Below are 13250 nucleotides of genomic sequence, written 5' to 3'. Positions count from 1 at the left end.
GATAACCTAAGATCACATCAAAGCCATCCAAACCTAATCCAAAAATAACCACAGAAAACCTAATGGTATCACTTCACTCTTCAATCATCTTCCAAAGCCAGCAACGCTTCTCTTCAGCTGACAGCGAGTGATGCTCAGAGCTTTACAGTACCTGGTTAAACCTCATTATACATTCTCCTCAGTCTTAACTCATGGTCAAGCAGAAGAAAACCTGTTGGTTTCTCCTAAGTTTCATTTGTACACTGTGTGCCCCTGTTCCTGGCTGAAATGATTTCCCTGTGTCCTTGTCCCATTACTGTTCAGGAGTGCCTCTGACAGTCCTAAGACAAAAGGACACTGCTCATCACTCTTTGCTAACTACAGCCCTTATAACTCACTTCCCCTCCTCACATATTTTATTTTGTGCTTAGCATGTACTGCTATCTAATGAGTATTTGTGTATGTGTCCACTGTATGTCTCTCTGCTGCTGTGTCTACAGTGTCTACAGTAGTATCTGATACACACAAAGGAATAAAAGAAGCATGCTTCACTTTCTGTCTCCTAGAAGATGCAGGTTAGAGATCCCCTCATGGAGACCCTTCCCCAGGCACAAAAGAAGTCTGTATGGCTTCCATCGAATTCCTCCCATACTTAATCAAGTCTTTACTTCATCCTTTTATGTCTCTTCAATCTAAGGACATGCATTGAAGAGTCAGTAAGTCTAGAACAGGAGAGAACCCTGACTAATACAATACACAATAATTTTTTGCTGAATTGTGAATTCTATGCTGCTAATAAAGTAAAGTAATGCCAATGGAAGAAGAAGAAGGTTGACCCCAGGAGCTTCTCATCTTCCCCCTGTTATAGTACAACGAGGAACCTGTCATATAACCCTCTCTTGGTGAGGGGAGCATCTTGAGCAGAAGTCAGACTCAGAACTACAGAAAATGAAGTTGTTGATATGGCCTTGAATTTGAGAATCAGCAAATCTACTGTCATATCTGCAGGCTGAGTAATTTGACTTATCTGAAGTTTATCAATTTCTGCAATGAGTATGGGCTAAAGGCAGGCTCCTTGTCTCATTCACTGTGAGATCCCTGGCACAAGAACTATACCATAGTACAAAGAGAAGATATGTTTATTATTTATTCATTTATTTTTGTATTGCTAGGAAAAGAAATGTTAAATAATTGAAGCACCCTCCATAGTACCAGTGTTGAAAGCACTTCCGGTTTGCCTCAGATTAGACGACAGCCTCTAAAAGCCAGCTTACAATGTAAAGAATTTTATTACAGAATAACTGTACTGATATCTGTTCTTTCCACATATATATGTATGCTCCCCACCCCCATAATTCACAAAGCAACCAGTGTCAGTGTGGAACACAAAGAAAGATAAAAGAGAGACAGGGCAATTATATATTAAGATCTGCATAGAAAAAAAATGTCTCACTTGTAGAAAGAAAAAGATTCATTAGTTGTTTAAAAACAATAGTTGAATAGAAACATTTCAGTGAATTGGAAAAAAAAAACCTGATGAGTTCAAATGAATTTGAACTAAGTTTTATTATATTACATGAGTTAAAACAGAGTGGCTAAAACCATTAAATTTAAAAATGAGGCTATATTAGCTTGATGAGTTTTAAAATTAACTTGGGTGTTCTCAATTAAGGCTTTCTTTACACTCAGTTACTGTCATTTGCCAATGTGCATATCTCCTGGTGTTGCATATGGGGTGGAGGGAGGGACTTCAAAGTGGAACTGAGCTTATGGACCTACGAAGATCTTCGTATCTCTTTAAATGTTTAATGCAGCATGGGAGTAGTGTGGTCAGAGACAGTAAGAAGGAACATGGCTGGCATGACAGAGGTGAGAAGCAGCAGACGGAAAGGCCCCAGAGAACAGTAATGCACGGACTGCAGAGTCTGAAAGGCAAACTATCACCTTCAGCAAATGTGGGACTCTTCCTAAGTGACTAGATGACAATGGGAGAACCAGGCCATGCTTTTCCGTAGGAATCACAGAGGAAGGATGAGAAGCGCAGGTTCCCAGGTATTCAGCATCTCAGCGAGGGAGGAGAGAAGCTAAACTGAGGACGCCCAGCTCAGCCACACTTACCCACGAGGAGGTTGCTTCCTATTATTGGTATCTTTGGAAATAAAGGTAGTGCTCTGAAAAAGATACTTTAAGTGGAAATATAAATGCATTTGTATTTGTAGGAGGATTTGTATCTTTGAATTTTATTTAAATCTCTCTTATTCTGAGAAGGCAATTATAACTACTAAGGTCCACTGGTGTTGAGAATTTGGAAATGGTGGAAGAAGATTTTATAATAAATACCCTTGTAGGATGGGGCTTATCTTTTGGGGAAGGTCTTGCCTATGTATGCTGACACATACCACCCCCTTCTCACTTGGACTTTCAGATACATTTGCTGCTTGGAACAATTAGCTGGTGTTTGATGTAGTTGCTTTCTAGCTAGGAGACATGGGATAGTGATACAGTTTAATTTGTATGTATATGCCAAGCAATGTGTTAATGCCTGCATGAGCATATCACACTGTTCAGAGGATAATAAGTTCAGTGGAAAAAAACTAATGGTTTGTGAGGATGAACATTATTACTAAATGTCATACTGTTGGTCAGTTATTTCATTAGGAAGGTAATCACTTCATTTTTTCTAGATGTACCTCTTAGAAGTGCTTCATGATTCATGTAGAAAAGGGTTTGCTCAAGAGTGTACAAAATCAGGAACTGGAAAGATGGCTCACTGCTTAAAAAACAATTGTTGTTTTTGCAGAGGATTAGGATTGGTTCCCAGCATGCAGGTGGAGGCTTACAACAATGCATAGTTCTAGTTTTAGGGCTTCCAATACTCATTTCTGACCTTTGAGGGGACCAGGCATGCACATGGTACACATACATGCATGCAGGTAAACATTCATATGTTTAAAATGAAAAGAAATGAATCTTTTAAAAAATGCACGACTCTTTCCGCCATCTTAGAGCCTGTGGAGGCCTGCTGGGAACAGGACTTCTAAAAGCAAGTATATCTGGAAGGCTGTGGTGCAAGGCCACTTTTGCTGGCTACAAGCGAGGTCTCCGAAACCAAAGAGAGCACACGGCTCTTCTTAAAATTGAAGGTGTTTATGCCCGAGATGAAACCGAGTTCTACTTAGGCAAGAGATGTGCTTATGTGTACAAAGCAAAAAATAATACAGTGTCTCCTGGAGGCAAACCAAACAAAACCAGTGTGATCTGGGGGAAGGTAACTCGGGACCATGGAAACAGTGGCATGGTTCATGCCAAATTCCGAAGCAACCTTCCTGCAAAGGTCATTGGACACAGAATCCGTGTGATGCTGTACCCATCCCGGATTTAAACTAATGCAGAGTAAATAAATAAAAATAGATTTGTGCTCTTGTAAAAAAAATGCACAAGGTAAAGGCACAAGTTAGACTATCTGGGGAAAGCAGTGGAAAGAAGGACACAGTGGAAGAGAGGATCAATAGACATCTGGGTGCAGTTGATATGACGGGGTACACTGTGTGAATCTATTCAAATCAAAGACATCGGTTTTCACGGTTTTGTTGTTGTTGTTGTTTTGCTTTGTTGCAAATGGTGTGCTTGTTAAACTAGTGTCTAACAGAAGCCCTAGTTTTCTAGTAGTATCATCAATGCAACAATTTTTTTAAAATCCAGTTACATTATCAGTGCCACCCAAGAATGATGCTAAATAGACAGAAAAAAGCAAGGTAGCCTGGGTTTGGCTAGTCTTTATTTTTCCCATTAAAGGCATCTAGTAAGATAGACACATTCTCTTAGAAAGGGAGATATATGCCACAGTATTCAATAACAGTCAAGAAGCAATATAAAAAGCAACCACAGGAGAAAAGATATAGATACTAGTCACAAAAAGTCTTCTGGGTCTAAAGAGTAAATGGAGCATTGTAGAAAACTCTAGCAATTAATATACAACCTTGAGAGGTAGGAAGTGAGAGATAAGGGGACCCTCTAGAATGTGCCAGAGACCTGGGATGTGAGAGAATCTCAGCACTCAATGGGAGGAACCTTAGATGAAATGTCCAACAGTGGGGAGGGGGAATCTGTAGCGTCCACATCCAGTAGAAAGACAGGGCATCAAATGGAGGGATGGGGTTGCCATCCCACAGTCAAAAACTCTGACTCAGAATTGTTCCTGTCTAAAAGAACTTCAGGGAAAAATATGGAAAAGAGACTGAGGGAAAGGTGGAAGGTGAACCAGTGACCAGAACAACTTGGGATCTATCTCAAGGGGAGGCTACAAAGCCTGACAGTATTTCTGATGCCATGATGTGCTTACAGACAGGAGCCTAGCATGGCTGTCTTCTGAGAGGCCCAACAAGCAGATGACTGACACAGAAGGAGATACTTACACCCAACCAATGATCTGAAGTTGGGGACCCCTGTGGTTGAATTAGGGAAAGGCTGGAAGAAGCTGAGAAGGAGGATGACCCCATTGAGCAGTTTGTTGAACAGTCTCAACAAACCTGGACCCCTGAGATCTCTCAGACACTGAGCTACCAACCAGGCAGCATACAGGCCCCTGACACATATACAGCAGTGGACTGCCTGCTCTGGCCTCAATGAGAGAAGACGCACCTAACCCTAGAGAGACTTGAGGCCTCATGGGGTAGGGAGTTCAGGTAGGGTGGGAGGAGGGGGTGGGAATGGGGACATCATCTTGGAGACTGGGGAGGAGGAATGGGATGAGGAACTGTCAGAGGGAAGAACAGGAGGGGCATAATGACATGATTGTAAAAAATCATAATGACATGATTTGCTCCTGTTACAGAGGCAAAGCTGCAGAGATGCATTCCCATCGAGCAGAGTACTGCCTTTCATAATCAAAGTTCTGTGATGTCACTTCCAAACAGGAGACATGCAGACTAGAAGCAAGTTTCCACTTCATTTCACAGTAGAAAACAACAGAAATCGCAGTTGGTGATGAATGGAAGCAGAAATTCAGCACATGACTTGCACTCAGAGAAGAAAATGAGAAGCAGGTTAAAGCAGATTAATGTTAAGGTGCTCTGAGAATTCCTTTTGAAGATGTAAATTGACTGACTTTGGTGCTGTTAAATGCCCTTGAAATCTTGTCAAGAAACTTTATGGTTGAAAGCAAGTGGAAAGAAGGCACCCATGCATTCTTTCAAAAAATGAACTCTAATTCAAGTAGTATAAAATGTAATAATGATCACAGAATTCAAGAGGTAGAAAGAATTTACCAAAATCTACAATTAAAAACTTCTTTTTAACACTTAATTTGATAAAGCTTTAATCAAAACACATTCCTAATTCTAGCATTTTGAAAGTTGAGGTTGTAGGTTTATGAGTTCAAAACCAACCTGGATTATAAAAGGACTCTTAAATTAAACATACAACATCACACCAAACAAACAAACAAACAAACAAACAAACAAACAAAGGCTTCACATACAGAAGTATGAACAGAAATCCACAAAAAAAATGAAAAGAAGGAAAAGGCAAACTATCAGCTTATCAAATTGAAACCTCTTACTGAGTCACCTCACTTAGATTTGAGTTAAAAAAAGAAACAAGCCACCAAGCGGGACTCTTTTGAGTCATGTCTAAATCAAACTGTCTACAGTGCACTGTTAGAACTCCCAGCCACCTGCCTTGTATGGAGTCTTTGCATCCAGAAAATGTAAACAGATAAAAACAACATCTTTTAAATGACTCTGAACTATGGGAAAAAAAATCCATCAAACCAATTGGGGTAGAAATGTGAAAGCAAGGTTTCTATTACCATTGTTGATTATCAGGACTTCTTTAAATGTAAACTTTACACTTTGAATATTTATTCTATATACACCTAGTGAAAAGTGCAAAGGGATGCAGCACAAGTACATGACACTGACATGCTATGTTAGCAGTCACGGCATCAGTGGTGTCACAGTACATGACACTGACATGCTATGTTAGCAGTCACGGCATCAGTGGTGTCACAGTACATGGCAGTGACATGCTATGTTAGCAGTCACTGCATCAGTGGTGTCACAGTGCATGGCAGTGACATGCTATGTTAGCAGTCACGGCATCAGTGGTGTCACAGTGCATGGTAGTGACATGCTGTGTTAGCAGTCACGGCATCAGTGGTGTCACAGTACATGACACTGACATGCTATGTTAGCAGTCACGGCATCAGTGGTGTCACAGTACATGGCAGTGACATGCTATGTTAGCAGTCATGGCATCAGTGGTGTCACAGTACATGGCAGTGACATGCAGTGTTAGCAGTCACGGCATCAGTGGTGTCACAGTGCATGGTAGTGACATGCTGTGTTAGCGGTCACGGCATCAGTGGTGTCACAGTACATGACACTGACATGCTATGTTAGCAGTCACGGCATCAGTGGTGTCACAGTGCATGGCAGTGACATGCTGTGTTAGCGGTCACGGCATCAGTGGTGTCACAGTGCATGGTAGTGACATGCTGTGTTAGCAGTCACGGCATCAGTGGTGTCACAGTGCATGACACTGACATGCTATGTTAGCAGTCACTGCATCAGTGGTGTCACAGTACATGGCAGTGACATGCTATGTTAGCAGTCACGGCATCAGTGGTGTCACAGTGCATGGCAGTGACATGCTATGTTAGCAGTCATGGCATCAGTGGTGTCACAAGTGCATGGTAGTGACATGCTATGGGCATCAGTGGCAAGTTTGTTAACCTGTCCATTTCCAGCTAGAATTCCATGCTTGACTTGTGTTACGTTGTCTGTAATAATTTAAACTGAAGAAGACATTGATCTGTTATGATTGTCAGAAGTGTAGATGGACTGCAATGAAACCAACAAGCATAAGTTTGTTATTAGGATGATTTTGAAAGGAAGACAAAATATTAAGAAAAATCAACTGGCTTTCAGGGAGTGAAGGAGAGAAGGCCAAAATAAGTAACGGGCAGGAAAAAAGAATAAAAGAGTCAGTGTCAGTGTCACGTTAAAATGAGACTTAGTGGCTGGAGAAATAATGTAGAATACTTTATAACACTCAAATAAAGAGCTGAAAAATTTTCCTGGTAAAAGTGGTGATCAGGACGGAACCAGGATTAGGACAGAGGCAACCTTGTGCAGAAAGGAAATGTCAGATGCTTTTGAATTCTCAAATAGCAAAGGAAGTTGAGTATTTGTTTTAAAAGGATGGTACTTGCTAGACAAATAACCACCAAAAATAAAAAGCCAGGAAGCCATTTCTTTTGATGACTATAAAAATGATCATTTAAAGCTGAAACTACCTACTGGGAGCACTTTCTATAATAACACAGGGAAAAGTGATGATTGTTCTTTGTCTTTCAAAATTTGGTAACATGTTTGAAAGCTTCCTCATTTAGAAATGAATAGATAGATGAGAAGGCAGGACTTGCTGCTTAGTACATCGTAACTTAAACTGGGAAGGTCGAAAATATTAGCGATTGTTACCCTGTGAGAAAGCTCACTCAAAGCAGTCTGGGAAGCATCATACAAGTTCTTGTCATATAGTTTGGCATCCTTTTCCACCTTTTCATAAACAGCTTTCAGCTTTTCCTCTACTGCTTTCTTCCTGTGCTGACTTCCAATTGTGTTGGCCATCCACTGTTATAAAGGAGACCTCAATCAGCGTAACCAATCCTGTGAAAGACTTGGTAGGAAGCAACATCATGGCTACAGATGGCTTCATGGAGCTACTCATTGAACTTCCACTGTGGTAAGAATATTTTGACACCATTTTGGGAGAATCCATGTTACTTAAATAAGTTAGGGTCACTGAAACTTGTGTTTATCAGAACTATTCCAAATAAGGACCTCTCATACTTTTCAGTACTTTTTGTGGCTTATTACATACATGCCAGGGACTGTTTAAGTCGTCCACATGAATGACACCACTTCACTCACAGCATGAACCTACAGTACAATACTAGCATAGCTTCATTTCATACTCAGTGTGTAGGGGCTAAAAATCTTGCAGACTTATGGTGAATCCAAAAGCTTTTCTTAATAAAGATCTGAGTTTGTTGTGGTGCTAAGACAACCTATTACTAACACTAACAACGCAGCAGAATTGTTCTTATTTTGAGGCCAACCTGGGCTATGGACACATAGTGAGGCCCAACTCATCCTATGCTACAGAATGAGATTCTTTCCCCTCACCCCTCCCCACCCAACCCTAAGTTTCAAAATACAAGCAGAACAGAACACACTTTGAATGTATAACTAGAGTAAAAAGCAAGGCTCTTATGTTAGTTTGGAAGTAGGGTAAACAGCCTCAGAAGACATACTAATTTCTTTTTTTTTTTTTAACCTGGCATCATTTTTATTATTGTAAACCTACTAGAAATTAAGGATTCATTACAAAAAAGAATGTTATTTGAGGAGTATTTTTTTTCTCCATATTATCACCTTTTTCAGCTTGAAAGTGAAAATTTTCTTTAAACAGAGCCTCTTTATTTCAAATCTGAATAACTTGCAACAGACCATTAATTGAAGAAAAAACAGAATAAAGTAGAAAAGTAGTCATAGCCTTTTCTGACATATCACTTAGGATTCATGTGATAAAGGTCATGGTAAACCCTGGAGAAAATTTAAACAACAGGTTCTCATGTGTAGTCCTGATATTTGAGCAACATTAAGAAAAAGTAAAGGAAAGAAAAAAATTTGAAAACAGATTCATGGGTACATCACCTTCAAAAAGGGTATATGATCTTCTTTAAGTTTTTATCATTTTAGGGAGAATACACTCATTTCCAAAATAAATGTCAAGCAAAGGAAAAGATTCAAAGACTATCTTTTAGACGAAGTTTTGATTAAATCATTTGAACTAAGCCAATTATACAATGTAGAAGAATCAAAGATAATATTTGAAAACAAATATGGATAACATTTGAAGAAACATGTGTGACATACTAATTTCTTAATATGGCAGAGTACTATAAAATATTAAGTATTTAATATTTCCATAGTATTTTATGAATGAAGGGTTAGGGTTAGGGTTAGTGTTTGCTGGATGTGTGTGTGCGTGTGTATGTGAGTGTGTCTGCGTGTGTGCATTGTTTTTGCCTACTCATGCATAAGGAGATAAGAGGTGGTGGTCCTCCTCACTTGCTGTCACTTTATCTTTTGAGTCAGGGTTTCTCATAGAGCCTTCAATTTACAATAGGACTAGGTTGGCTAGCAAGCAAGCTCCGAGAATCTGTTGGTCCCCATGTTCCCATTGTTAGGATTACAGACAGACTACTATGCCTAGCTTCTCTGTGGATACTGGGGATCTAAGCACAGGGTTCTTGCTTGTTGAACAACCATTTTACCAACTGAGCTACTTCTCAAGCCAAAGAAATTGAAATTATACAAGCCTACTCGATTCAGTTACTATTATGCCATATGGTTCCCCAAACTTGTGTAAACTAGCCGCTCTCAGTTTCCCTACTCACCAGCACAACATGTTGAAGAGCTGGGGGAGATGGGAGCTGAAGGAGATATTAGCAGATACTTTGGACAGAAATACTAGTGCAAAGTGTCAAAGACTCTTTTAACATCAATTTTCACACATACAAACTTAAGTCTCTGATCAAATGATCTCTCAAAGTTTATAAATAGAAGTAATTTCCTTTGGAAAAATGATATTTTAAGAAATGTGATGAAATAAAAACTAAAAATTATATCCCTCTTTCAATATGTTGATAACCAACTTTGAATATCTTAAGATTTTTATATGTAGAAAATATTTGCACTATATCTAGTGACTAATGCTCACTTGGGATTTTCATTTTAGCGTCAAGGATTATTGACTTTAGATGTTCTGAATCACTCCTACAAAGTGATGCTGTTTCTCTGGAAAAGTGGATTTTGAGAGACAGCATTTTTTCCTGTGGACAGATCACTGCTGACCTGCAATGCATCCCTTAGCAGGCAGTGAAGCAGGATGAGAAAGCACATACCTGGGAAGAGACAGACTCAGTACTGTGGGAAACGCAGCCACACAGACCAAGAGAACTGAAAAGGTAGGTGGATGAAGACAGATATGTAGGCTAGGGGAAGAGGGTTCTAAGGCCTGGTAGGACCAAGCATTTCTAGGAAGGGAGGCTGAAAGCCAGGGTCAATTTAACCTAACAACCATAACTAATTTTAAAGAATAAACAACAATTCATATTATTCATATTATTCAGTTATTTATCCAAACTATCTTAAAGATAATTGTTTTGTCATTTTAATTTTATGTATTTATGTGTTTATTTACATCCCAAATGCCTCAGCACTCTCCCTTCCCTGTCCTGCCTCACAGAGTTCCACCCCCACTCCTCCTCCCCTTCACCTCTAAGAGAGCAACCCATCGCCCTGGAAACCCTCTCCCCCCCATCCTGTTACATCAAGTCTCTGGAGGATAAAGAGATTTTAGTAAAACTAAAGTTGTTACCTTTACTAAATGCCAAATTCTGTGAACAAAGGCTTTTATACAAATTATCTTAGAAAGTGTAAAAGCAACAACAAAAAATGTGGTGGCTATTTAAAAATTATTTTTAAAAAGTGATATTTCTGAAATATCTGTTTATATCCACTGTGATCAAAATCAGACAATCATACTCAGATAGGTCTCTTAAAGCATTCTTTCCTTCAGTGATTTTCTCGGAGCTCTGGATTCTAGTTATTTCTAATAAATGAGTCATTGAAAACAGAATTCTAGGGGGTCAACTTGTAGAATATTCCTGCCTTACATTCACTTATAATTATAAGGTAGCACAAAACAATGAAAAGGGAAATGGATGAGTAAAAACCACAGGACCAGTTCCACAGCAATGAACAACTGCCTGAAACGCTATTAGCTAATGAAAACATCACTTAGCAGATTAGAATCTTTGAATGGAAAGAGGAATGCAGAAATTCTTCAGCAGTGCACACAGTCAAAACTTATCCACTATTACACATGGAATATGTTCTGAATTTTAAGATGTTTACAAGACACAGTATAGATTTTCAATTATCTAATTAATTAGAGATGTGTCTAAAAACATAATAGATGACTTAGTTTGACTACACATTTTATATGACACCACTTTACAGAGGCAATTCCTGTTGATTTTTCATGCTATCTTTAGAAAGGAAGTGATTATTTACTAACAAAAAAAGAGATGAAATTTGGAGTGTCATCTCCTTAAGAGGTATTTTCAGCAATAAAGTAAAGTGAATACTTGCAAATATTCAGTCCAAACAATTAATATGGCCCATTTGAGTGAGGAAAAAATAGGGTTATGGTATCAAGCTGTCTTTAATTCAAATTTACCTAGTAATTGCTGACACCCCACTTGGTGTTCATGTGGCTTGGAAGTCAAGACCATTTATCAGTGGTCCCCTTCTACTTCTAGAATGGCTCATCTCAATGTAGCTCAGTTTTCTACGTCAGTTCTTAGAGGACAAGACAGCCATGTGGTATTTTTCCTTTTCTCCTTTTTACACTGTCAGGTATTTTGAATAGACAGAAAGGATAGAGAAAAGCCTGTTCGAACCATCACAGGGTCGAGGAAGAGGTTGGACACAGGCTCTTAGATGACCTACTAATGGGCATGGGATCTAGAAAATAGCTTAGGATCTTCTTGAAGAATACATAGGATATGGTGTCATAAGTAGACAAGGTTCTCTCCTGGGTGCCTGGTACAACATGTTCACAATGAGGGCCCGATCCTTCACCTTCAGGTTACACTGGAGGTGCTTGAAGTAGCAGGATCTTCTATTCTCAGAATGTCACCAGAGAGTAAGCTGGTTTAGGAACAGTGGGTCAAACTTTAATAACTCTGTGGTAAACGTGCCCTATGACCGTCCTGAATTTCAGAAAAAAATTGGTAAAGCATGTCTTAGGGAAAAGTCCATATTTTCAAGGACTCAAAAGAAAAGACAATGCAGAGAATACTTGTTATCTCTGAGCCTAACACCTGGAAAAGGATGTGTGAATCAGCAAGCACCCCTCAAGTGGGAGGAAGGTTGGACTAGGAGGGATGCTCTAGGAATGTCAGCCACCTTCTCAGATAGGCCTTTCTGTCTCCTCATTAAATATCCATCTCTTTCTTCTACATATACACAGTTCTAGTTTTCTCTTCCTGTTTTATATTTTATCCTACCACCAAAGGAGGCTTACCTATGCTTTTCATTTTCCATTTTACATATTAGCATGGACATTCTGTGTGGGGTCTTTAATCCCCAGCACCAGAGGTAGTGCGGGGTGCATGGTATATACTGGCTGAATGGATACACATGGATACATCGGTGTGCTGAGAGGGGCCTTGGAGAGGTCCTCATACCAGCATTTAACCAACTACATCCCCAGGTAGACAAAGAATATCCTGTCAGTATTGTGCTAGCAGGAGCAAGCTGTGCCAGACTCAGAAGTCAGAAGACTGCAACACTTGATAATATAGTCCACTTTCAAACATTTACAGCTTCCTGCCCTATTGCCCTGAGAAAATGCTGTCTAATACACAGTAAAGAAAGTTATATTTCCTACTTTATTGTTTTGAAACATACAGCATACCACCCAAGATAGTATCTCATTTCAACTTTACTTCTATACTGTCTCTCCCTCACTTTATTGTATCCAGATTTCTACGTCTACAGAACATTTTTATCCAACTATTTTTTGTCCTTTTTCAAACTTCTAAGAGCCTAGTTTCCATAGAATATTTTGTGAACCTACCAACTTAGGGGAACACAGGAAAATATCAATGAAATCATAGCTTTAAAAACTAAGAAAAACTTTCAAAATTTAAAAAAAAAGCTTAGAAAGAATACATTGTATTTCATTATATTTTAATAATATTTTCTTTCTACTGAATTAAAATTACTTCTCTAGATTGAGTCTTCAGAACCTGCTCACATTACTGTCTAAGAAGCAGTAGCTATAGTGACTGATGTGAATAGTGTGAAACACTGATGAGAGTACGAGAGAGATCATCTGACACAGAGCTACCACTTCTTAAACACCCACTAGGAATTTCTACTGTAGCTTAATGCACATAAATCTGGGCATCATCGTGACGTGTGGGTCCTTCCTGTTTACCCTTCCGTCCTCACATTCCTTCTGTCACTGCTACAACTTCCATCACCAACCCCAAACACCAGCCTGTCATCCTGCTGGCTGAGCCTGTGACTTCTAGCTTCTTGTTCTTTACTTAAAAAAAAAAAGTATTATTTTTAATATGTGTGTGTGTGTGTGTGTGTGTGTGTGTGAGAGAGAGAGAGAGAGAGAGA

The 13250-nt window shown here is 39.3% G+C and overlaps 1 protein-coding gene and 1 pseudogene across 3 annotated transcripts in view; one reads left to right on the top strand and one right to left on the bottom strand.

Annotated features, from left to right (window-relative positions):
* Fam172a (family with sequence similarity 172 member A) overlaps positions 1-13250 on the bottom strand; it is a 416134-nt gene that overhangs the window by 111984 nt on the left and 290900 nt on the right. The gene's annotated exons all lie outside the window — the stretch shown is intronic.
* Positions 2960-3389, top strand: LOC114614578 (annotated as a pseudogene).

This window comes from Grammomys surdaster, unplaced genomic scaffold (assembly GCF_004785775.1).
Source record: "Grammomys surdaster isolate TR1022 unplaced genomic scaffold, NIH_TR_1.0 126391, whole genome shotgun sequence".
Taxonomy (NCBI): domain Eukaryota; kingdom Metazoa; phylum Chordata; class Mammalia; order Rodentia; family Muridae; genus Grammomys; species Grammomys surdaster.
The sequence above is the reverse complement of the archived record's forward strand: the minus strand, read 5'-3'. Positions and strand labels throughout refer to the sequence as shown.